General features: G+C 37.4%; 1 long non-coding RNA gene across 1 annotated transcript in view; it reads right to left on the bottom strand.

The window, feature by feature from the left end:
- The window catches only part of LOC149748755 (uncharacterized), a 45,137-nt gene that overhangs the window by 3,156 nt on the left and 18,211 nt on the right, over positions 1–23,770 (bottom strand). Inside the window, exon 1 of the long non-coding RNA XR_016393874.1 lies at positions 1,577–23,770. This exon is cut by the window's right edge and continues 18,211 nt beyond it. This is a non-coding gene — a long non-coding RNA (uncharacterized LOC149748755). The remainder of the gene's footprint in view (positions 1–1,576) is intronic.

Genomic DNA, 23,770 nt, shown 5'->3' with positions numbered 1-23,770 from the left:
TAAACCTAAAAAAGCAAGTAGCTTTTTCCATAGTTAATTTTCTTAGCTTTGAGTCCAAGGAAACAAATAATGAACCTAAGTATGTAGTAGTTAGGAGCACAGGTTTTGGAGCCAAACAGACCAAATGCCAAATTCCAACTCTGACATTTACCTGTGACAATTTATTTTTATTGTTGTCTTGGCATTTTCTTCTGAAATATTGGGGTAATGCTACTTAACTCACAAATTTGATTGTGATAAGCAAAATAATGCTTCTATATAGCAGTTGAAACAGTGCCTGGAATAAGTAAGTGCTTTGTTATTGTCTACATTTTAATTATTGTCTACTAGATTAAAAAAATGTTTCTCAAATGTTTTTAGTAATATGGAATGACACTAACAAAGTGTGAGAGCACCAACCTGCTTTGCATATTTTTCTCTCTGTAAATGTTATAGGAAGTTTCTAATTTACTTTTTTACTTTCAATTTACAAATCTAAGACATGAAGATACCAGAGCCTAATTAATCCTTACATTTGGAGGTATGAAGCATCTCTAATTAGAGTAGCTATTACACATTATGTGTAAATATTTAACTGACACAAAAGCTCTCTGTCGGAAGACCTGATCTCTTCCGTTATAGAGATAAAAAGATATTCTCACTTTTTAAATTGTAAACATATCAGAGAGGAATGAAGCAGCATAGAAGTAGCAACCTTTTTTTTTTAACACTGCTGTGTATATGCCAGAATTTTTGCTAGACATTTGAATCATATTTTTCCTAATGTCGTAATGATCCCTATTGTATTATTTACATTTCTCAGATCACTGTATGTAATTGTGATTTATTTGCCACATTCCCTTCTAGGACAGAGGCATGATAGAATGAGGACAACTGTGGGAAAAGGGATAGGACTGAAGGGGCAGAGAAGCTACCAGTGATAACCTGTGATGATCAGTTCTGTCCTGTAATCATCTCATCCCAAGCCCCATAACTTCCTGTTCTGATTGTGCCCATTAGGCAAAGCAGCCTGCACCATTTTCCCCCATGGAAACAGTGGGCAGGAAACTTGCCTCTGAGACCACACAGTTTGTCATTGGAAAAGCTACAGGCAGTCCTTTCCACTCACTCTGCCCAAACCCCTTCCCAGAGTTGAGGCAGAACAGTGACATAAGGTCCCTTAAATTATCCAGTAGAAAGAAGCCTAGATACCTTTGTTCTAATGCACACTGTTGCAGGCACTGACTATGAAGCTCACTTCCTTTGGCTAAAAGTATGTGACTCCAGAGCACAAGCTAATTAATGTTATGCCAATATTGCTTTTCTTTGCCACTGAGGAGATTGATTAGGTATGTATCCTGTTTTTATTTAAGCTGTACAGCTTTTCCATTCATAACTCTAGGGGAAAACCATTGCTGTAGCAAATGCAAAGACCCAGGGCAATGCAGACTCTGGGTGCTGATTTGGGGTTTCTACCGCTGTTACCAGCCAGAGCCAGAACCGAGCTCAAGGTCAGCTGCTCATCGCTCAAAAGTCAATGTTTGAGAGACAAGGGTTGGTGGAAAAAGAAAGATGCTGTCTTCAGGAAGCCGCCAACCTGGGATGATGGCAGACTGTTGTCGCCCAAAGCATCTCCCTCTTGTTGGTTAGAGGGAAAGGGTTGTATAGGGAAAAGCCAGGAAGTTTCAGGGGTGTGCAGGCAGGGGCCATGTGCAGAACAGCAGTCAGCCCCGACAGTCATTTTGAAACTGGTCATGTGGTCGTCTGGTCAGCGTCATCTTGATTGTTTAAAGCAGTTAGTCTTCAACTCCAGGGTCTCCTTGTTCCCATTTCCTTGAGGCCAGTTCCTGGAATTGTGCAAGCCATAGATTCAGTACTGCTCAAGATGCAGCAGCTTACATTATGGCTATAGTCTGGTCATCTGGCCAGCTTTTTCCCTCTGGTGGTGGTTATAGTATCTGCAAAACAACTCAGGAATGTGTATTGGACACTGTTATCTATGTCCTTCGGGGAGGAACTACAGATTCTGTGACTCTATTGTCCTAACCATTAATTGCTTGAGCCTTTTGTGACTCGGGATGCCTGGGAGACTGCAGCTTTTCTACAAACAAGAGACAGGGAACACAGAAGGGCTTTCGTAACTGGGAGGGCCTCACAGGGTTCTGCTCGGTTTCACTAACGTGAATGTGTGACCTAGGTTGGTTCTTTCCCTGATTGGCTCCCAGATTCCTCCTCTGTAAAAATGAAGCAGTCGGTTCCTTGCTTTCCTTGGTCCATTCCAGTGTAAGCATCCTATGGACTAAAGTGTTTAGTAATGGGCAGGAGATGACCATAGATTTTATGGGGCTCCACCTAGTGGCTTTGCCCCATATTGCAGCTCTAAGTTCTACCCGGTTTTCTTAGGCCTTCAGTGAGGTGCCTCAGATAGTTTTGGTTTGCCCATCATACAGTATGTTCGTAATTAGTAGAACAGGGGAGAATGGAGCGGAGTGGTAAGAAGGGGAGAAGGAAAAATACTTATTTTGACTCTCACATTTAGTAAAACCTCAAATTTAGACTTTGCTATTATCTGTAATTGAGATAATATAGACAGCTACTGAGTCTGTGAATGCATATGTTTAAGCATTAATTAATTAAATGTAAACATTAAAATGTGATTCAATTTTTGAAGCCATGTATCAGTATCATCATTTAAAATAATTAGAACTGCAGCCTCAAATAATGGAAGAAGTTTAAACTATTCTTACTTTCGAGAAATCTCATATGTAGAGAGCACAGTCACTGCGTGCCAAGCAAAGTTCTGCTGTGGTAGATTCCTTGAGAGAAAAGTTCTTAGGGGAGGTAAGAAAAGCATGTAAAAATAATTAGTCCTATAAAATAATGAAGATGTTTTCACCAAGCACCTCCTCTGTCATTATGTTGAACACGGGGCCTAGAAAGATGCAGGAGACATGGTTCCTAACATCCTCAAGAGATTGATAGTTCATTAGGAGAGACAGATGTTTATAAACATATTCACAATATTACATATAAGTATATAAGCTATAATAGAGAGTTTTTTTGGTTTTTTTCAGTAACTACAGTGGTAATACAACAGAGACATCTATTTTGTTGGGAGAGTTAAGGAATGCTTCATGGAATCAAAGGCACAGAATACTGTAGAAGAATGGAATAGAAAAAATCCTTCACAGAATAGAAGCTGGTGCTTAAAGGATAATTCAGTATTTTCAAATAGGATGGGAGGAGCTCTTCAGAGAAATTGAAGAGCATATAATGGTGCATGTTAAGTGGAAAATGATTCACAGCACTGATGTCAAATGTGTAAGTGTTTAGAGACTGAGGAAAGTAAATTTATCTTTTTCCTGTTCTATTTGCTTGGACAGAAGCCCTGCCCCTACATGCATTTTTTTTTTTTTTTTTTCTGAAAGGACTGAAATCAGCATAGTCATGACTACAATGTATGTTTGAAATGAGTGTTGACGTGCTTGTAAAGAATACAGGCTTTTGAGGCTACAGACCTTGCTTTGAGTCCTAGCTCTGTGCCTTCTAGCTAATTAAACACAGGAAGCTGTTTAGCTCTTTGAGATTCCTTTACTCCTTTGAAAACGTGAGAAATAATAATAATCACTACATAGAATTGTTATGAAGATTAAATGTGAGCACAAATAATATCAGGAACGAAAGTGAGGCATTATTATCAGATATGAGAAAAATTAAAATGACAGAATAGTGAAAGACATTTGCTAACAAATAGTGAAATTTTGATAAAATGAGTAAGAGTAAGTTATTTTATTTATTTTTTAAAAATTTTTATTTATTTATTTATTTGGTTGCCCCAGGTCTTAGTTTGTGGCAGGCTGGCTCCTTAGTCACAGCTTGCCAGCTCCTTAGTTGTGGCACACGAACTCTTAGTTGCAGCATGCACATGGGATCTAGTTCCCTGACAAGGGCTGAAACCCGGGCCCCCCCTGCACTGGAAGCTTGGAGTCTTAATTGCTGTGCCACAGGGGAAGTCCTAAGAGTAAGTTACTTTAAAATGCAATTTATTGTAGCATACATAGATGTATTATAAAAATTGAATAGTTCTATATCTAGTAAAGAAATGTGTCTCAAAATAAAAACCATCCCACAAAGGAAACTCCAGGCACAGATAAGTTTAGTGGTGAATTATTCCAAACATTTAAGCAAAAAAATAACACCAACCTCTGCTAAATTTTATTAGAGAATAGAAAAAAAGGGAACACTTCCAATTTTACTAGGCCAGTATAATCTTGATAACAAAACCTGATACGGACATTATAAGAAAGAAATATTACAGGTTAATATCTCATAAACATAGATGCAAAAATCCTAAATTATATTAGCTGATAACTGAATCAAGTGAGATTAAGGTGGGTTTATTTCAGATTGTTTCAATATTCAAAAATCAATATAATTCACTATATTTAGAAAATAAAGGAGAAAATTATATGATAATCTCAATAGTTGCAGACAAAAGCATGGATACCTCTCAACATCCATTCATGTTATAAACCTGTAGCATACTAGAAATAGAAAGAAACTTCTTTAATATGTTAAAGAACATCTACCAAACCTTCCCTGTATACTTCACAATTAATGGTAAAATCTTTGAAGTTTGCACCATGAGATCAGGAACAAGATTAAGATGCCGACTATCACCTTTTTTGTTTAACAATATACTGGAGATCCAGTTAGAACAAATGGTGTGACTATTGGAAAGGAAGAAATAACTGTCATTATTTGTGGATAACATGATTATAGATGTGGAAAATCCGAAAGGATCTCCAGATAATCTATAAGAATTAGCAAGTGAATTTAGTAAATTCAGCATACAAATATCAATTTGCATTTTATATACCAGCAAAAGTGATTAGAAAAAAAAATTAAAACTACATAGCTAATGAATGATGTACAAGGTCTCCCTCTACACAGAACACTATGAAACATTATTGAGAGATTTTAAACGTACTTGGCTGGATCCAGATCAAAGACAAAAACATTCAAAATTGCCCATAAAATGTTAGCACTAATTGCACGCAAGCCCCCATTAGGAGACAACCTATTAATTGCTCATCATAGGATGGTTTTAAAAAAAGTTCTGTGAAAACTGTCATTGATTTCAAAGCTTTGTTCATGTCTGGCAGGAAAGGTTGTGGTATGTCTTATGAGTGTCTGGAACATCAGAGGAGCTAAAGAAGGTAATGTTACTAGTGATCTTCAAACTGCAGCTGAGTGAGGGTGAAGAAAATGGAGCGGGCTGGTGGAATAAATTAATTTTTATGCATGTAAAGCTACCATGCGGATCCAAAGGCAAGCAGCAAGTCACCTGACTTAGTTTTTCAGCTGCAACTAAGGCATTGTAAATATTAACAATAATTTCTGTCTTTTGATTCAAGATTAATGTGTACCCCAATCTAGCTTTTTTTGTAAAAGTCATTTATAGTCTGTCCTCTAACTGGTGACACTAAGGCCACATGGTGAGAAATATTAGGACAATGGTATTCAAAGCATGGATAAATTTTTTGTACCTACTGTTAGGCTTGTAGATTTATTGAGCACATACTATGTGTCAAGTGCTTTAGAAGAGGTTTTACACATATAATAGCTGTTACATATTTTGGTACCTTTCTTAAAGATAAGGGAATGAGACTAAGGGAATGAGACTCAAAGAGGATATGCAACTTGTTCAAGGCACCCAGATAGTTAAGAGTCAAAAGTCAGTTTTGAACTCAAACTTACCTGACCCTAAAACATGAGCTCTTTTCTTTATACCATGATGCCTGCAAACTTGATGTGTGATAAATTGTTTAGCCCAGTATCTGATATATCATTAGTATTCAATAAGTTCTATTATTATTGTTATTAAAATATGACTAAGTCTCATAAGGAGCCCCTCTTTTTTTTTTTTAATGAGTTAGAGCCTGAATCTCTATCCAATCAACGATTGCTTCTTCTTGGCGGCACACATTATGAAAAACTATAGGGATGATAATGCAAAACATGGTAGAGGTAGATCTCTCTAAGCTTTTCTCTCAAGAAGTAACAGTTATGATAGTAAGTGAAGGAAGCTAGGATTTAACAAAATCTGTACGGTGGGCTATTTTCCCTCTACTATATTCCCTTGGTAACAAACCCTTAAAAGTCTGTGACACTCTTCAAAGAGAAAAAAAGTTTGCTCCAGAACTTTGAGGACTGGTCTATCCCTGCAGTGTATTAGTCATTGGATAAAACCTTAATTTATTTCATAGATAGCAATCCTGAAAGCACCATAAATAAACTGCTAGGACCTAAATTAGTTCTTCCATCTTGAATGGGTTAGATTCTTGTGGCCAAAGGATTTGCAATAAAGGAATCTCTTTCTGCCTTTTGAGTAGGTGACAGATTAGAAAGATGCACGATAAAATTCCCCGTACATACTAGTGTGAACTTCAGAATTACGCCTGAGTAGGTATATTTCAAACAGTAGGATGATTATGGAAAGTTACAACTACTTGTCTTAAAATTTTTATATAAGCTAGACTGCTTAATATGGTTAAATAAAAAATCAAAAGGAAGAGGGACCATCTACGCTCTTTGATTTAGTTAATGCAACATATCAAAATTATACATTAGCTTTGTGCAAACAAGAACAATAAAATCTTGAAATTTAACTCTTTATAATTACTCAAATTTTCAGGCAATGTTTCCTCCTCCTCACTTCTCAGTTCTACCTGTACGGATCTTAAATATCTTCATGGTTCCGTGCTGCATCCTTAGCCCATTGAAGATTTTTTTCCCATAAGGCCTGTTATGTGGTCACTTGTATGCATAGTTTCTGTATAAATATCTTTCTTCCTCACTGAGATACACAGACTTTAAAGACAGTGATTGTTTTTAAATTTAGTTTTGTAATCCCGAGAGCCTACCAGAGGGCCTTCCATCTAGTAGGTGCTTGACAAATGTTTGGTTGTTGAATAAATAGCAGAAAGATTACTTTGAAAAAAATGCAATAGAAATTAGAAACTGAAAAGAGAAGGTAGGCTTAAACTCTCCATGGGAAAGGACTATTTTTCTTTTTGCTATTCTGGAAAAAAAAAAAAAGTCCAATAGAAACGCAAGAAGCTGTTTAAAGTGTTTGCATGATAACAAGTAGGAATGAATAACAACATTTCTAATTCACCAGTTGTTTTCAAGGAGAGAGAAAGGCAACTTTTTATTTAAAAATACAATTAAAAAATATTACCCACATGTGAACCCACATTGTGGATTGTCTGTGACAAATACTTCATCTTCAGCAATCTTTTTATTCATGACACTAGGTATTCCAGGTAAGAGACAATTCCTATCAGAGCCCATTTCTCTCTAGGGAAGTACAAACTCTTTTTTTATTTGAAGGTAACAGTTACTATTTCTCTGATCATTCCTTCCTGGATTCATTTCATGCCCCACAACATAACAGCCACTAGTGTTCCCACTTTACACCTCTTTCTCACAAATCTCATCCACTGTTATGAACTCAATTAGCACATTATATAGGTGCCTGTTGTTTCAGTGCTCACCTTTATCCCAAGCTGCAGTCATACATCTGTAAATTCATCAGGCAGTGCCATTTGAATGCCCCATGACAACCCCAAAATCAGATTCAGATTAAATAGACTCTATTTTTTATTTTTTAAATTTTATTGAAGTATAGTTCATTTACAGGGTTGTGTTAATTTCTGCTGTACCGCAAAGTGACTCAGTTATACATATATATAATATATTCTTTTCCATTATGGTTAGTCACAGGCTATTGAATATAGTTCCCTGTGCTATGCAGTAGGACCTTGTTGTTTATTAAACTGACTTTAAATACCAAGTATTTCCTAGGCACTTTCTAGACATACTTATCTCCGTCATCTAACTGCAAAATAAAAAAGATCTTAAATTTAAATACATAGTCTTCTTTCACCCCATACAATGTTGCACTATTATAAGAGCTACTGTGTATTGAGCCACCTAGTGTGCTCTATGTACTGTACACATTACCCTTTATACCAGAGATCTTTTGAATTAAAAAATAAATAAAGGTAGGTGGTATTATTTTCATTAAAAAATATTTAGACTCAGAAAGTTTCATATGCCCAAGACTTCATATAGCAGAGAAAGGATTCAAGCAACAATTATTATGATTTCAAAGGTAAAACTCTTTCCACTACCTCACCACCTCCAACATTCACTGTCTTATTCTTAAAGCATAGCATAGTGGTTGAGAGCATTTACTAGAGTCACCTACTTGAGTCTGAATTCTGGATGTTAAACTTGCTATGCTTATGGCTTGTAGTCAAGTTACTTTACTTTCCTCCGCCTCAATTTTCTCATCTATAAAATGGAACTAATAAAAGTCCATACCTCACTGAATTATAAGAATTAAATGAAATATAAACAACCTAGTACAGGAACTGGCACATGGTAAGCTCTCAATATATTTTCCCTGGGAATCATCTAAAAGTCAGTTATGGTATCTTATTAATCCTTTATTCAAAATTCTCCTGTATCCCTTTTCATCTTTTTTCCCCTTAATGTCCATGGTCCAAATATAGGAAGCTATCATGTTGAATGACTCGTCCATTTTCTATCCTAGCAACACACTCATCCTGTATCTGCAGCCATTCTGGGGCTGCACTTCCCTCCAGAACACCCGCTCTGTTCTTCTTTGTCTAATCAGATCCTACCCACCTCTCCAGGCCAAGCTCAAATTGGTGCTTAACCAAATTCTTCTCTGGTTAATCCAACCAGAAGTCTTAATTTCTTCTTCCCACTGAGAAACCAGGAGTTAACCTTGTTTTAGGATTGAGGCAGGGGATAGATGGGCCCCTGGGGCAAATGGTTCGAGTTCCTTCCTTGTGGACCGATACTCCGAGATGGGAATAACAGGATAATTGAGAGAGGAGGCTGGGCCCTGCCCAGATAGAAGATAAGACACCACATATTTCTCACTCTCGAAGTCAGGAGGCCTCCCCGACTACACAGATGCAGAAAGGCTCCTTGGATGTCAAAAGGGGAGTGATGCTAACTGATGCCAACTGATGCTCACTACCCATAGGCCTCTTTGGTAGAATCCATCTTGGCTAAGAGATGCGCACGCACACATGGGAAAATCCCGAGATATACCAAATATGGACTTTGAGCCAGGCAAATTAAAATGATTGGCCAAAGGAAACCAGGAAGAAATGCCCCGTATAAGTGATTTAAACTGTCACGAGGGCGTGACTCTCTGAGCCACCCCGTGTGTCTATCCACACATACTGTACTCTTTTTTCCCTAATAAATACTTTACTTGTTTCACTACTTTCCGTCTTTGTGGGAATTCTCTTTCTGCAAAGCCATAGGGCCAGGGCCTTGTCACTGACCACTGGTCTAGTGGCTAGGATTCAGTGTGCTCACCGTCGCGACACGAACTCAATCACTGGCCGGGAACTGAAACCCTGCTTCAAGCCGCTACAGGCCAAGGCCACCAGAGATCAGGATTGGATAGGGTTTAGAATTCTCAGTTGGTCTTAACCATTCCTGTGGACCTCAGATTGATAAATACTACTCCTCTCTCCACACAACAGCCTTATGACATAGTTATAACCCCGTCCACTAAAGGACAGATTTCTGTGAGTCGCATCTGGCTTTAGGGAGAGAGCCTCTTGGATACTTGGTTCTCTACAGAAATCATTCTCTACTTACTGTTACCATTCACTTATTAGTCACAATCAGTTGTGAAGATGATGCATATAATTGCTGATATTATCAAAATTTTGTGGCAGGAGAATTAGGCTGTGTATTCATCAGGGTAATTAATTCTAGCTGCTGTGGAAAACAAACTCAAATCAGCGGATTAAAAAAAAATTAAAGTTTATTTTTTGCTCATATTACAGTCTGCCTAGGGTCAGGTGATTTGCTGGAGATCTTGGGGTAGTGCTGGCTTCCAAGCAGTGACTCAGGGACATTGATTTCCCATTGCACAGCATGATTTCCCTCATGTATAGTCTCCCTCATTTCTAGGCATAGGTCAGGAGAAAATTAGACTGGGAATCACTGGAGTGGTTTATAGCTAGGGCTACATAATAGTATACCTCCATTCACATTTTACTGGCGAGATCCCAGTCACATGACCCCAACCCAACTACAACAGAAGCTGAGAATTACTTTTCTTGTGTTCCCTGGAAGAGGAAATGGAATTGATCAGCATCCAGCTTGTCTGTGACAAGTCAACAGTCTCCCCTTGACTGATAGCAATTCATACAACTCCTCTGAAGCCGTTTCTTACCTGCTCCACCTGAAAACTAGATCATGTCTTAAGACTATTCCAGTCACTCCCAGATAATAAAGCATCACTTTAGTTCCCAGAACAATCTCAGTCTAGTAACTGAAATGTCCAGTCTGAAAAAATAAAACTATGAAATGCATTTGAAACTAAAGTTTTCCTCTTTCCATCCTGCATCTCCATCATGGTGAGAAGCCAGTTATGGGATAGGGAGCATGATGGGCTTCTTTTCACTAGCTGCGATTCTCGAGACTAGGATAGGCATAGGGAAAGAACAAAGAGATCACATTCAGAAAATATCAGGCTTTAATTGTATGGTTGTAATCTGGAGCTAGTGCTCTCTGGGCATGGTAGATATTCAGTGATTTTTTTTTCCCCCTCATGAAGCACATTTGTGAGTTCTTTGGAGATTTCCCAATCAGGGACATTTGATTTCCACACCCTGGATGTCTGCAATGTCTTCACCTTGGTTGTCTACTAATGATCCCTACCCTTTTCGTTATGAATCTAATAAACACTTTCATAATGAAGCTGACTCTTGGACCATTTATGCTTCAGACTGGCTCCCTACTATGCAATCTTTGTTGGGTCCTTGACAAATATACATCTCTCCCTGACATCAGTGGAAACTAAGCTGTTTCCCAATGTAGATACTGCTTTTCATTCTGGCACTAGGACAATAGTCACAGCCTATTCATTTTAGATTTCTCAAATGGTGATTTCTTGAAACCTTTCTCAGTGTGTCTGAAGTAAGGAGAAGCACACCTTTTCCTTTATCAAAGAGCAAGTGGTGAGGAAAAAAATATTATAACATTCTCAACTCTTTCCTTCAGTATTTCTCTCAGTATTGAACCTCAACTCAGGAGGTGGCTTTCTAGTCACATTGTTTGAGAAAATCTGCATAGGTAGTTTGAATCCCTTTGAAATTTTGGGGGAGTGAGTATTGTCCTATATTGCTTTGTTTCTCTGTCCTCAACCAATAGTGAGAAAATTACCAATTTAACATACTATTAGCTTAATAATAAGTAAAATTTCCAAGGAATCATTTGCTTTTAAAAAATAAATCAGAATGGATTGACGAAATGACATGTCTCATTCATTTGCATTCTGATTGGAAAAGAAAGAGGAACAATTAGAACAGTGCACTGGGCATCATATTAAGATTTTTTTCCCCAGCACTATTTATTAATAAACCTTATGTTTCCCTTAGTTTTTTTTTTAATTGATTTATAATTAACATACAATATTATATTAGTTCCCAGTGTATAGCATAGTGGTTCAACATTTTTATATGTTATGAAATGATCACCGCAATAAGACCAGTTACCATCTGTCACCATACAAAATTCTTCCAATATTATTGACTGTATTCCCTATGTGTACATTACATCCCCGTGACTACTTATTTTATAGCTATAAGTTTGTACCTCTTAATCCCCTTCACCTATTTCTTCCAACTCCCCAACTCCCTCCCCTCTGGCAACCACCAGTTTGTTCTCTAGGAGTCTGTTCCTATTTTGTTTTACGTGTTTGTATTGTTTTTTTTAATTCCACATATAAGTGAAATCATACTCTATTAGTTTTTCTCTGTCTGATTTAGTTCACTTAAGCACAATACCCTCCAGGTCCATCCATGTTGTTGCAAATGGCAATATTTAATTCTTTTTAATGTCTGAGTAATATTCTGTTGTGTGTGTGTGTGTGTATATATACATATATATATACCACATCTTCATTACCCATTCCTCTATGGGTAGACAATTTAGGTTGCTTCCATATCTTGGCTATTGTAAATAGTGCTGCAATGAATAGGGGTATATACATCTTTTTAGAATAGTGTTTCATTTTCTTCAGATAAATACTCAGAAGTAGAATTGCTGGATCATATGGTAGTTCTATTTTTAGTTTATTTGAGGAAACTCCATACTGTTTTCCATAGTGGCTGCACCTATTTACATTCCTACCAACAGTGTATGAGGGTTCTCTTTTCTCCAAATCATCATCAACACTTGTTATTTCTTGTCTTTTTGATAATAGCCATTCTGATAGGTATGAGATGATATATCATTGTGATTTTGATTTGCGTGTCCCTGATGATTAGTGATGGTAAGCACTTTTTCATGTGCCTATTGGCTATCTGTATGTCTTCTTTGGAAAATGTCTTTTCAGGTCCTCTAACCGTTTTTAGTTGGGTTGTTTGTTTGTTTGATGTTAAGGTGGTCAAGGGACTCAGCGCTTAACCTGTGGAATCTGATGCTATCTCCTGGTAGATAGAGTCAGAATTGAGTTGAATTGTAGGACACCCAGCTGGTGTCAGAGAATTGTTGGTGATGTGGGAAACCCTCCCCAAACCCTGGGAATTGGGAGCAGGATCACTGCAGCCTTTGAGGTCCCTCAAGTTTCCAATTTGTTTTACACCAGCCCTGCGTGATTGCTGAAAGCTTTGTGATTTCTCTTTCCCCAGAAAAGGCCATAGGCTTGGGCCAAACCCAGTCCTCAGCCTGCTGTTGGAATGGGCAAATGTCCTTAGTGGGGAAAATGACTGGAGATCATCAGCTCACTTACCCAGGGCAATCCCTTCTCTGAAATTTTAACCTGGTTCCTGTTGTTCCCACAGAATCTTGCTACCATTCTGAAGTTAATCTTTCTGTCTTCTGAATAATTTCCTGATATATATATATATATATATATATATACACACACGTATATGGCACATATATGTATATATACATATTTTACAATTTTTGTCATACTGTTTTACAATTTATTTATGTCTATTTCTCTTAGTGATTATTCATGGGGATATATTATATCATTTCATTTTCACAACACCTAGCATAGTGACTGCTTTCAGTACATAATTAATAAATTTTGTTGAATTGAAATATGTTTGGTTTATGGACTAATCTGCCACTTCCTTAATCCTGACTAATTTTGGAATGTATTTTCTTAAGTTAACACATATTTTTAAAATAAGATAGAATACAAGACAGTGATGAATCAGATATGAAAACTTCCTTAAGACACTTAAAGTCTAGGGTAGAACAAAAGGCATAATGACACCTCTGAAGTGTTTCCATTCACAGAGGGTTTTTTATTAATTGTCTGAGGGGTGAGGAGTTTCTGGGTGGTACATTTCCACTTCATAACTCTCTTCTACCTCTTTCTCCTGGATTCCATTTCTTCTGGTATTTTTCCCATCAGGCTTGAGAATTTCAGAAATGTAGAGCAAGCCCTCTAGCTACATGTTTACTTAAGAAAAAGTTCTATATAAGATTGTTTCTCAAACTTAACTAAAATATAAACCTCCCTTAAAAGGAAAATATTTTCATGGATTTCTAGTGTTGTCTTAACTTGTTTTTATTATAATGTTAATAAAATATGTTTAAGAATAAAAGTAGGTATAAACTCACTAGCTCTTTTAGAACTAAAACACCAAAACACATTTATAGATTATATACATAAATGTAGGACTTAGTTTATTAGAATTAAAATATTAATTAAATGTGATAGATGATGTCAGTTTTGAAATTTAAATGCCAATTTTGAATTTAATAGCACAAATATGCATTTGCTCGTTTTATATTTTACTTTGTTTTCTTTTCTATTTATTTTATTATTGAAGTATAGTTGATTTACAATGTCATGTTAGTTTCAGGTGTACAGCACATTGATTCAGTTTATATATATATATATATATATATATATACAATTTTTCAGATTCTTTTCCCTTATAGGTTATTACAAAATATTGAGTATAGTTCCCTGTGCTGTGCTATACAGTAGGTCCTTATTGGTTATCTATATGTTTTACTTTCTGTTTACTTGATTTTATTCTTTTGAACAGCTCAGACTAATTTTTGGATATTTTCCCTATCCCTATCATTTTAATTTCATTTTTAATAGAAACATGTTTGTAACTACCAAAACATTATTTTAGTGGGCCAATTAAATTAATGTTGCATTGTAAAGTGTAATACTGGAAAAATTAAAGGACCATTTAAAAAACTCTCTTCATTTTATATTTACTACTATACATAGTACCAATGAACTTGCATAAGTTGGTATGTAGAAACAAATGATCTGCCCAGTATATTTGCTTACAACTTGATTTGACTGTTTGGGCACAGATCAGTGTGAGTTCAACGTGACCTATTAACATGATGCTATGACAATTTTCAGTTGTCACAGCACCAAACTGATTATAAATCCAAAAGAAACCCAGGGCACAGAATTAATTTTTAATTTGGTTCTCTAGATGATCAGTTTTCTCCTGTGTTTGGTTTCCCAGATTTAATGAGACTTCACTGCTGCATCTTAGAAGTGTCTAGGAAACCTGCTTGAGTACTATATCCATCAAGACATTTTCTTACTCTTGGTCATTGCTGGAATTAACACACTACATGCTGAAGAAATCACTTTATTTCTTGTCTTGAGAAAAGGAAAGATGGCATAGTAGCATTTGTCACCTAAGTACTTTCCACTCAAAATATAATGCTTGCTGGAACTCTTTCTCCTTTTACCGGCTTTTCCTGTGTTGGCCAAAAGAATTCCCTGTCTCCATTTAGTCCCACAAGAGTCTCGACACAGTCCTCCAATCTTTGGCTCTCTCTGTGTTGCATCCCTGACTTGTTACATGCATGCAATTAATTATAATTAAAGCAAATTCTCTCTCTAAGAGATTTTTATAAGATATAATTGTATAAGATTTCAGATAAGTGAGATTCCTTTCATTTAGGATATCTGAAAAGATATATTGAAATATAACGAATGATAGCCGTACTAACAATCACATCATTGAGGTTGTCGTAGTAGTCATTTTCTTGTTCCCCTGATCCCTAGCTAGCATTCGGTTCTATTCCCGTTTCCTACTAGAGTCTCTCTGCTTGATCACAAAGATCAGGGTCTACACAAGGCCGTGTGGCAGCTTTGTGCAAATAAAAGAAAAGTGCCCCCTTCTCCAGGTGGATGCAGCCCAGCACCAAATTGCACCGTTCGATAAACAGGGCACATGCTGGCTTTGAGCCCCCATTTCTTCCCTTGGTTGAGTGCCCCTGTTCAAGGTGTAACATGCACAATTGTCTATGGTGGCCTCGACCATCATTCACTTAGATATTGTAACATGAATCAGTTTAGACTAATAAAATACAAGGATACATTAATGGAGGCTTTGGGAAATACAATTATTTTTCTTCTATGGAAGCTATTAAAAAAGACACTGGGTCCCACTGGACGTGTATAAGAAAGATATAGCAGGTTAATGCAGGTTCCTGTCATATGACCATAAGATCTTGGGACCAGCCCCGATAGGAAGCTATATTGGTATGCAACATACAAACACACAGAAATGTCTCAAATACAATACAGGTTGGTTCCTAAATTATATCAAGTCTAAGTTTGTTTGTTTATTTGTTTGTTTGCAGTACGCGGGCCTCTCACTGTTGTGGCCTCTCCCATTGCGGAGCACAGGCTCCAGATGCGCCGGCTCACGGGCCCAGTTGCTCCGCGACACATGGGATCCTCCCGGACCGGGGCACAAACCCGTGTCCCCTGCATCGGCAGGCGGACTCTCAACAACTGTGCCTCCAGGGAAGCCCAAGTCTAAGTTTTTTATTGCTGACATCCAGTCAAAAATTGCCAGCACCCAACATGTTCTCTGTGTCCCTATAAACATTGTTGAGCTTTGCTCTGGGATGATGTTATGTTAGAAACAGTTTTATCCTTTTGGGATTTACTTTTAATATTTGTTTGGAAGAACTAGAGAGCATTTAGTTTCGAGCTAATTTAGTCCTACTGCTGAGACAAGAGCCTTCTGAAAACTCTACCTAATACCCCATGAATTATGAGATTTTTCAGCCTAGCTGGTGAGAAGACACACTAATTTCAGCCCTGTGTGAGCTCCAGGTACTGTGCCTTCTAGAACATTCTTTTTCCAGGCCCAAATAGTTTCCTTACACTTGCTGATCAGTACTTTGCTGAACACTCAAGGGGTTCCCTCTGTATATCTCCCAAGATCTTTCTCTTTGGGCAGCTCTGCCCTTTATAGTACTTTATCCTGTGAACTCTAGCTGCCTTGGTCCCCCCAGACTTCCATCCTCCTCTAGACAGTGTGCTGGGCCCTGCCCGAAGTCTCACTGCCTGAACCATGTCCCAGAACCTCTCTCTCGATGGTTGTAGGGGCTTGCCTTACTTACAGTTTCTCAGTGATCACTGTTCTTCACTGCCTGATGTCTATGACCAATGCCTTGAAAACCATTGTTTCAAATATTTTGTCCAATTTATTGATTGTTTCAGGAAGGAGGGTAAATCTAGTCTCTTAACTTCATCCCAGTTAGAAGCGGAAGTGCCCAAGCTCCTTACATCTCGTGGCTCCTCCATTCTCAGTATAAAGCTTGCAAGATCTCTGTGCTCTTTTCCATCAAGCCATGGAAAGAGAAGGAGCATGGAGGATCACATGCAAGTAATTTTTATGAGTCACGTCTGAAAGGGGTTGCTCATGTCTGTGCCATCCCCCTGGCCAGACATCGATCACATGGCCAAACTGAAAAAGGAAATGGTTTTTGGTGAACGGCAAGCCAGTTTCTGCCACATTGCACTTTTATGGGCACCACATACCTATTTTACTCTTCCTTCCACATAATAGAAGACACTTATTCTGTGTCAAGGGAGATAGCCATCCAGGTATTTATGATCTTTAGGTAATGTTCTTTATTCTCCATTGAGTCTGAATATACCTTTAAATATCTTGCAGCATATGAAACAACAAATTAAATTATTTGCTCCCCCATGCCCACCCAATATAAAGTATTGGAGCAGAGATGGGTTAGCTACAGCTCAAACTTCCGTTCAGACCAAGAAAAGAGTGGGATTCTACTAAAGTCAGTGGCCCATAGCAATGGTGAACATTCTGTCAGGCAGGCTTGAGGAGGTCCCTTTCCCCTAACAAATGGGGGAGGTTCCTTGACTAGATTTTATTCTTTCTGAAAAGAACTTTTTCAGCTGTTGTTTCCTGCAGGCCCTGAGTCCTCCTTCTGGGAGGTACTTCCCTATTAATTATCCTCCCTGACCTTTTATGGTGACAGTTGAAATTAGTCTGGGAGCAGTCCTTTCTCAGGGGTTGCATAGATTTCATACTTCTTTTCTGTTCTTGAGATTTTGGAGCCTGTATGTGTTGGAGGCATGTGTGGTCAAGATATCTTTAGTATTAGTTCATGGCTTCTTCTGTGTGTAGCCCATGCATGATTCTGCATGCTTTCTCCTTCCACAAGTTATTATATTTTTGCTACTTCTTCTTGGCCAGAACTCAGTCACATGGCCAAACCTAACTGTGAGGAAGGCTAGGAAATCATACAGTCCACTTGCATCATCAGGAGAAAGAGCTAAAAACTTTGGTGAACAGCTAACCCGTTTCTGCACAGACATCAATGCTGTGGAAGGTAGAGTAGGAAGATTGGAAGAATGGAATCCTTGATATCCTTGAGCTACTCAATCAAGTGTCACTGTATCACCAGAGTTTTCAGTGATGTTAGCTAACATTCTTTTTATTGCTGAAGAGTTTTAGTTGTATTTTCTACTACTTGCCGTGCCAAATATTGTAATTCATACAGTCGCCAGTTGAATTTTCCATTGACATCATCTAACAAACACCCCCTGATGACTTCCTGTTATCTATTTGTGTAAAGCACAGTCAGAATGTTTAATGCTTGGGTTTCCAATAAAGTATCTGATGTATCAGGCTTGCATCCTGGGAGATTCAGTTTGGTCCAAGGGATGAGGCTTCAAAATACATAAGACAGGAGTTTGGGGGCAGGCTAATTCCAGGTTTGAGAGTTAATCTTGTAGTAGAAATGTGGTATAGGATGTTCCACTAGGGTCTCAGAATCTATAACCACATCTTTGAACTTCCCTAGAGCAGAAGAAAATCTACAGATTAGTCTCTGGTGCAAACTTGACTTCAGTTTTTTGTCTGTTTGCTTTTTCCAGCTGAGAGATCAGCTGAGTCCTAGTCACACTTCTTGGTGATACCCAATCTGAACTCATGTCTTAAACTAATTTCAAACAACCTTACTTTCCAAGGCCAAAATAGAGCTAAGCATAGTTTCACTTTCTGGTGTCTGCCTCCCTTTGTTTCCTTTATAAGAAGAGAAGCTCATTTTCCCATTTCCTTTTTATGCTTTTGGGAATCATTCATTCATTCGACAAATGTTTACTGAATGTCTACTGTGTATCAGACTCAGCAATGTAGAGAAAAGCCACATTGAGCAACTTCCATAAATCAGGAAGCAGAAAAGCTCATAGAGCATTCGGGCAATATCTAGAATGGTACAGTGCTATTAAGGGAAAAATAATATAGGCTTTGAAGTCAGATACTATTGAGTTTAATCTCCAATTTAATTACTTACAAACTGTGTTAATTATGAAATTAAGCTATCCTTTTCTGTGCTTCAATTTCTTCATTGTAAAAATGTGGATAATACCGTTATTTCAAGGTTAGATTAACAGCTAAATGGTACAGATTTAGTGAAAATGCTTGGCACAGAGTAGGAGTATAATGAACCCTCCCTTTTTTCCTCTTTTTTTTCTTTCTTCTCTCTCACCTTCCCTCTATTTTCTTTTACCTTCTCTTCCTAATTTTCTGTTTTCCTTCCTTCTTTTCCAACACCCTAATTTCCTAACTACCTTTTGCAGGTAAACATGCTAATGGCAAAATTTCCACTCTCCAAGATTAAACTGAAATCCCAACAGATACTCCTCAGCACAAATACTCTGGATTATATGCCCTTTAAATATCTAATCAAGACTATAAATAAAAATATCCCTTATGAAATCTGTACTTCCTTTCCTTCCTAGACTACTGCATGGATAGTTTTTTCTTCTGACTCTAAAAGTAACACATCACTGGCCAGATGGGATGATGTCTATTGCTACTTCCCAGACATATCATGGGAGGGTTACTGTAGAGAGCAAACAGACATCCAAAATAATAATCACAAAGGGCTAAAAACTAAAAAAAATGGCAATGCAAAACATTTTATTGGAAGACAGAAAAGCATGAGGATTTAGCAAAGTTTCTAAAGCTGTTTATTTATCTAATTGACCATACTTGATAAAAAAATTACTATTTGGATCTATTTCATTTTAACAAATAATTATAATAGGTGAATAATGAAAATAAATAGGTTTGATTCTATTTGCTGTATCTTCATCTTGAAATACAGTATTCATTTTAGTGCTCTAGAAATTGAGTATATCATATATTATCATATATTACATGTAGCATTTTATAAAGGATATTTTTGTGTAATTTATTTGTTGAATATCACCCCAAATTCAATCTTTAACTAAAAAAAACCTTTTAGTCTTTATTAAAATGTGTGAAATGCTTTGATGCATTCAAGATAAAGAGTGCTAAGTACTAAGTATAATTAGATGTAGAAAATTTGCATGTGCTAAAAATTATGTTCAAACACCACATTGATTTTTTGTAAAATTCACATTTTGGATGAACTCCGAAAATATATGAAAGATAATTTATATAGCTCAAGAAGACTATTTTTATTGCTCCCTATTTAATTTTGAAAAAAAAAAGCAGAGGTTTTATTATCTTTTGGAAACAAAATGATATTTTCTTAACATGTCATTTCCTGTGATACATCACTTCCTACGTAATATGTTAAAAATAAGAAAAAACCTCATTAAGACTCTAGTGATGTTATATTTAACGAGCTCTATTTGGGTTGAAAAGTGATAATTTGCTAAGCTTCATCTTAGATACACTTTTAAGGGACAGTGATCTGATTGTTTGGAAAAAATGTATTTCATAAAGTTTGAAATGAAGGAAATCACCATTATGTAAACAAGTAGAATTAAGAAATCAAGGTATATATATAGTATCGTTATAACTGTATTTATATATCTACATATTACATATACATTCCAATAATAGAAATTAATAATAAAATAACATGCAATATAATGTTGGCAGTGATTGTGTTAGATGATGAAATTATGGCTGATTTATTTTTTCTACTTTCTACATTTGCCAAACTTCCTAAAAAAGGCACCTATATGAATGTATAATAGAAAAAGAAAAATAGCTACTATTTGTCTCAGAGAGTTGTGAATGAAAATTCAACATTTAATATATGTATTAGCAGAAGCATTTATGATTTGCTAGTAACTCTCCAAAAATAAATTTTCTTTTTGGTAATTATATTTTGTTCCTTCAAAAGGTGGACAGTAGTATGTTACAGATTTGTGAAGAGAAGTTCAGAAAATTATTACTATTAAGCAATAATAGTTCATATTTTTTGAGCACCTACTACTTTAATGCATTAATGTAGTACTCAGAACAACCATATAAACTAGCATTATTTTTATCTCCATTTTACAGGGGAAGAAACTGAGGCACAGAGAAGTTAAGTGTCTTGCCCATGGTCACACAGCTAATAAATGGCAGCAGCAGAATGAACCCAGGTGGTTTGGCTCCCGGGTCAAACTGAACCAGTATCCTCTGCCTGCACGTACCAAATGTCTGCTCTGTGCTCTTAAGTTTTGATTTTGCATCATTGCTTAATGGAAAGGATGAATACTTCAGATCTAGACGGTTCTGGGTTTAAATCCCAGTTCAAGTATTTACATGTACTATATTTTTGGAAAAGGGATCTAGCCTCTCAAGCTGGGTTTCTTCATAAATAAATGGCAATAATGGTACTAGTCAACCATAAAAAAGAATGGGCTTGAATTACATACTGGATACAGACATGAAAAAATCTCCAAGACACATTGTTAAGTGACTTCCCCACGATTATACAGGTAGCAAGTGGTAGAGCCACAGTTCAAACTTAGGTCTGCTTGAGGCAAAAGCAGCATGTGTTTTAGACTTACAGAGGGGCTGGGGAATCAATTCTAGTTGGCAGAGTTCAGTGATGCTTTCTTAGAGGAAGTTGAATTCTTTTTGTCCTTTAGGTTTACCGTATGAGCTATAGAGTTCTTTTAGCCCTATAGCGTAAGCCTTATAATTAGTTTTACAGTAGAGTATTGGTATTCAGTCTTATAGCAGAGTTCTTTTCCTCTTATAGTATGGGCAATAGGAGTACCAAGAAGTTATAACTTACTTTTGTATAGAGATCTCTTCAATTTCCTAAACGATTGCTTAGTCATTTATCTGATTTGATTTTTACAGCCAGGGAGGATGATAATATTCATCACATTTTACTGCTAAAGCATCTGAGGCTCAGAGAGATCCAATGATAGCTCAAGGTCACACTCCAAGTGAGTTATAGAGCTGAGACTAGACCCAGTAATTTGTCTTTTTCAGTGGAATTTGAAGAAACATGAATGCAAAGTTGAGAGTTACCACTGGCCTCCCAACTTAGTATGCCCCAGGGATCTGTTATGTATGTTTCCTTCTTTCGGCTGAAATGACCATTACTTTCCTTGCTGGGACCCATAAATATAACCTTTTTAATAATGCTTGTCAGCCCAGTGTTCCAAATCTTGTTTTTCCTAGTTTTGCTAACTTGTCTGTATAATAAATGCCAGGCGGCACTAGCTAATTAGCAAACAGCAGACAATGCACATTGATACATAACTCTTATTCTTCCAAGGCCCCTATTTACTGCCAGTGACTTGTGACCTCACTGTGAACCCAGATGCCATAAAGCTACCACTGTGATTGGGGTTAGAATACATGTAATCTTCTTAGCCTTAGTTGAAACTGTGAAAATCCCTTTCATCTTCAATTATTATTTATTTGGCCCATTACTCTAGAGGGCAAGGGGCTGTCTAATCCCCCAGGCTGAGCCTCAGGAGTTGGTTTTAGTAGGAAAGAATGCCATCCTTGCATACCAGGAGCTTGGAAGACTGGGCCATGGAGCAGAGAGGCCACGACCCCCATGGGGCAGGAGATGGGGAAGCTTCAGGGCCTTGCTTGTCTGATGGATATTTTCCAAGGGAGCTCCTTTAAAAATGACTCAAGAAAAGCTCCTAGCAATGTAAAATTTTCCTAAATGGAAGAGAATTCACAAAATGTAAAACCTTTTATTAAAATAACAAATAATAAACTGAGGTGCTAAGAGTGACCAAGGAGGCACTGGTTCAGGGGATTCAGCTGATTGAAATACTGCCTTCCCAAAAGATCTCAAGTCGGCAAAGCCAAGGTGTGCTCGTTGAAGATGCACAGACTCTATCCCAGAACAGCTGAGACTGTTGGAAGATGTGTTTAGCAAGACCATATGCCCAGATTGAATTACCTCAGAGGAACTCAGCTTTAATGAGTCAGTGGTAAAGGCTTGGCTGAAGTACTGTTTCATCAAATGGAGGAAGCCGCAGCAAAAAACCTAACACTTGCCCTATGGGGCCTAGAGTTTTAGATGTATATGGCCCTGATCTTCCTGAGACTTCTGGAGGTCCTCGTGCCATTTTATTTTTGGAATTTATCATGGAATTATCAGCTTCAAGAAATCTAACAGGCAAGTCTGGGGGGCCTCTGATCTTCCTTGTGTCTCTGTTCCCTATAGCATAAGCCAATTTGTGCAACAGTATGCCTTACCTGGCGAAGATAATCCCAGCTGTCTAGATAAGCATCTCGTCTCCGAGGCTCACTGGCTGAAGGAGGCTGCCACCAGTCAGTATGACTTCTGACTCAGGAAAACTGCTGCTGACAAAGATCTGGAATTCAGACGCTGATCAACAGAAAGATATTTCCAAACAACTCTACTGGTTAGACTTAGTCTAAACAGACCAAAGCTAAGAGTTTTTTTTTTGTTTGTTTTGTTTTTGGTAAGAACAACAAAAACAAACTCCCACCTTTCCTCATTGTCACATTTTCTGTATTTCCTTTGAGTTCTTCCTAACCCAACTTTCTGAAATAAAGATGGTCATTTGATGTGGGGTGGGGGGGAAAGGGATTATTAGGGAGCAGCAGAAACAAGTCACTTTTTCCTGCCTCCCAGCTTTCCCCAAGTGAAGTTTACCTCAACGAAAGGGTCTTCCAACAATAATACAATTTAAGAATTTCTGCTCCCCACAGGCCATCTATTACCTGTTTCACAAAACACCTAGGTTATTGCTGAGGCCTGGGCATGTTAGGGCTTGCACGTCTATATGCAACCTACAATTCCAGTGCTGTTTAAACACTTCCAATGTGGTGCACTGGTGGGTGGGAAGTGCTGGGTAGTAAATTTTCCAATAATTCTCAGGAAGCTGCCATGAGATTGTTACGAGAAATCAACTTAATTGATCAAGCTGTATATTTATGTTTTAGGAAGCTGTCACATTTCTTAAAAAAGTAGATAAATAGATCTAAACATCTCCTGGAAATCGACTAATAAAATACTCTCAATGGAAGACTTGGAAAAGCAAGCTGAGGAAATCTTCCAGAAAGCAGAACAATGAGACAAAAAGAACAAAACAGTAATTGTAAAAAGTCTTAATAATAGTAACAATGCTTCTGGAAAATCAAGTGCATGAGTATCTAGGTGTCAGAAATTACTT

The sequence above is a fragment of the Delphinapterus leucas genome, chromosome 7 (assembly GCF_059928025.1).
Source record: "Delphinapterus leucas isolate spDelLeu-1000000601 "Yukka" chromosome 7, BTC_Dleu_Yukka2, whole genome shotgun sequence".
Taxonomy (NCBI): Eukaryota; Metazoa; Chordata; class Mammalia; order Artiodactyla; family Monodontidae; genus Delphinapterus; species Delphinapterus leucas.
Note: the sequence above shows the minus strand (reverse complement) of the source record. Positions and strands in the feature narration are given on the sequence as shown.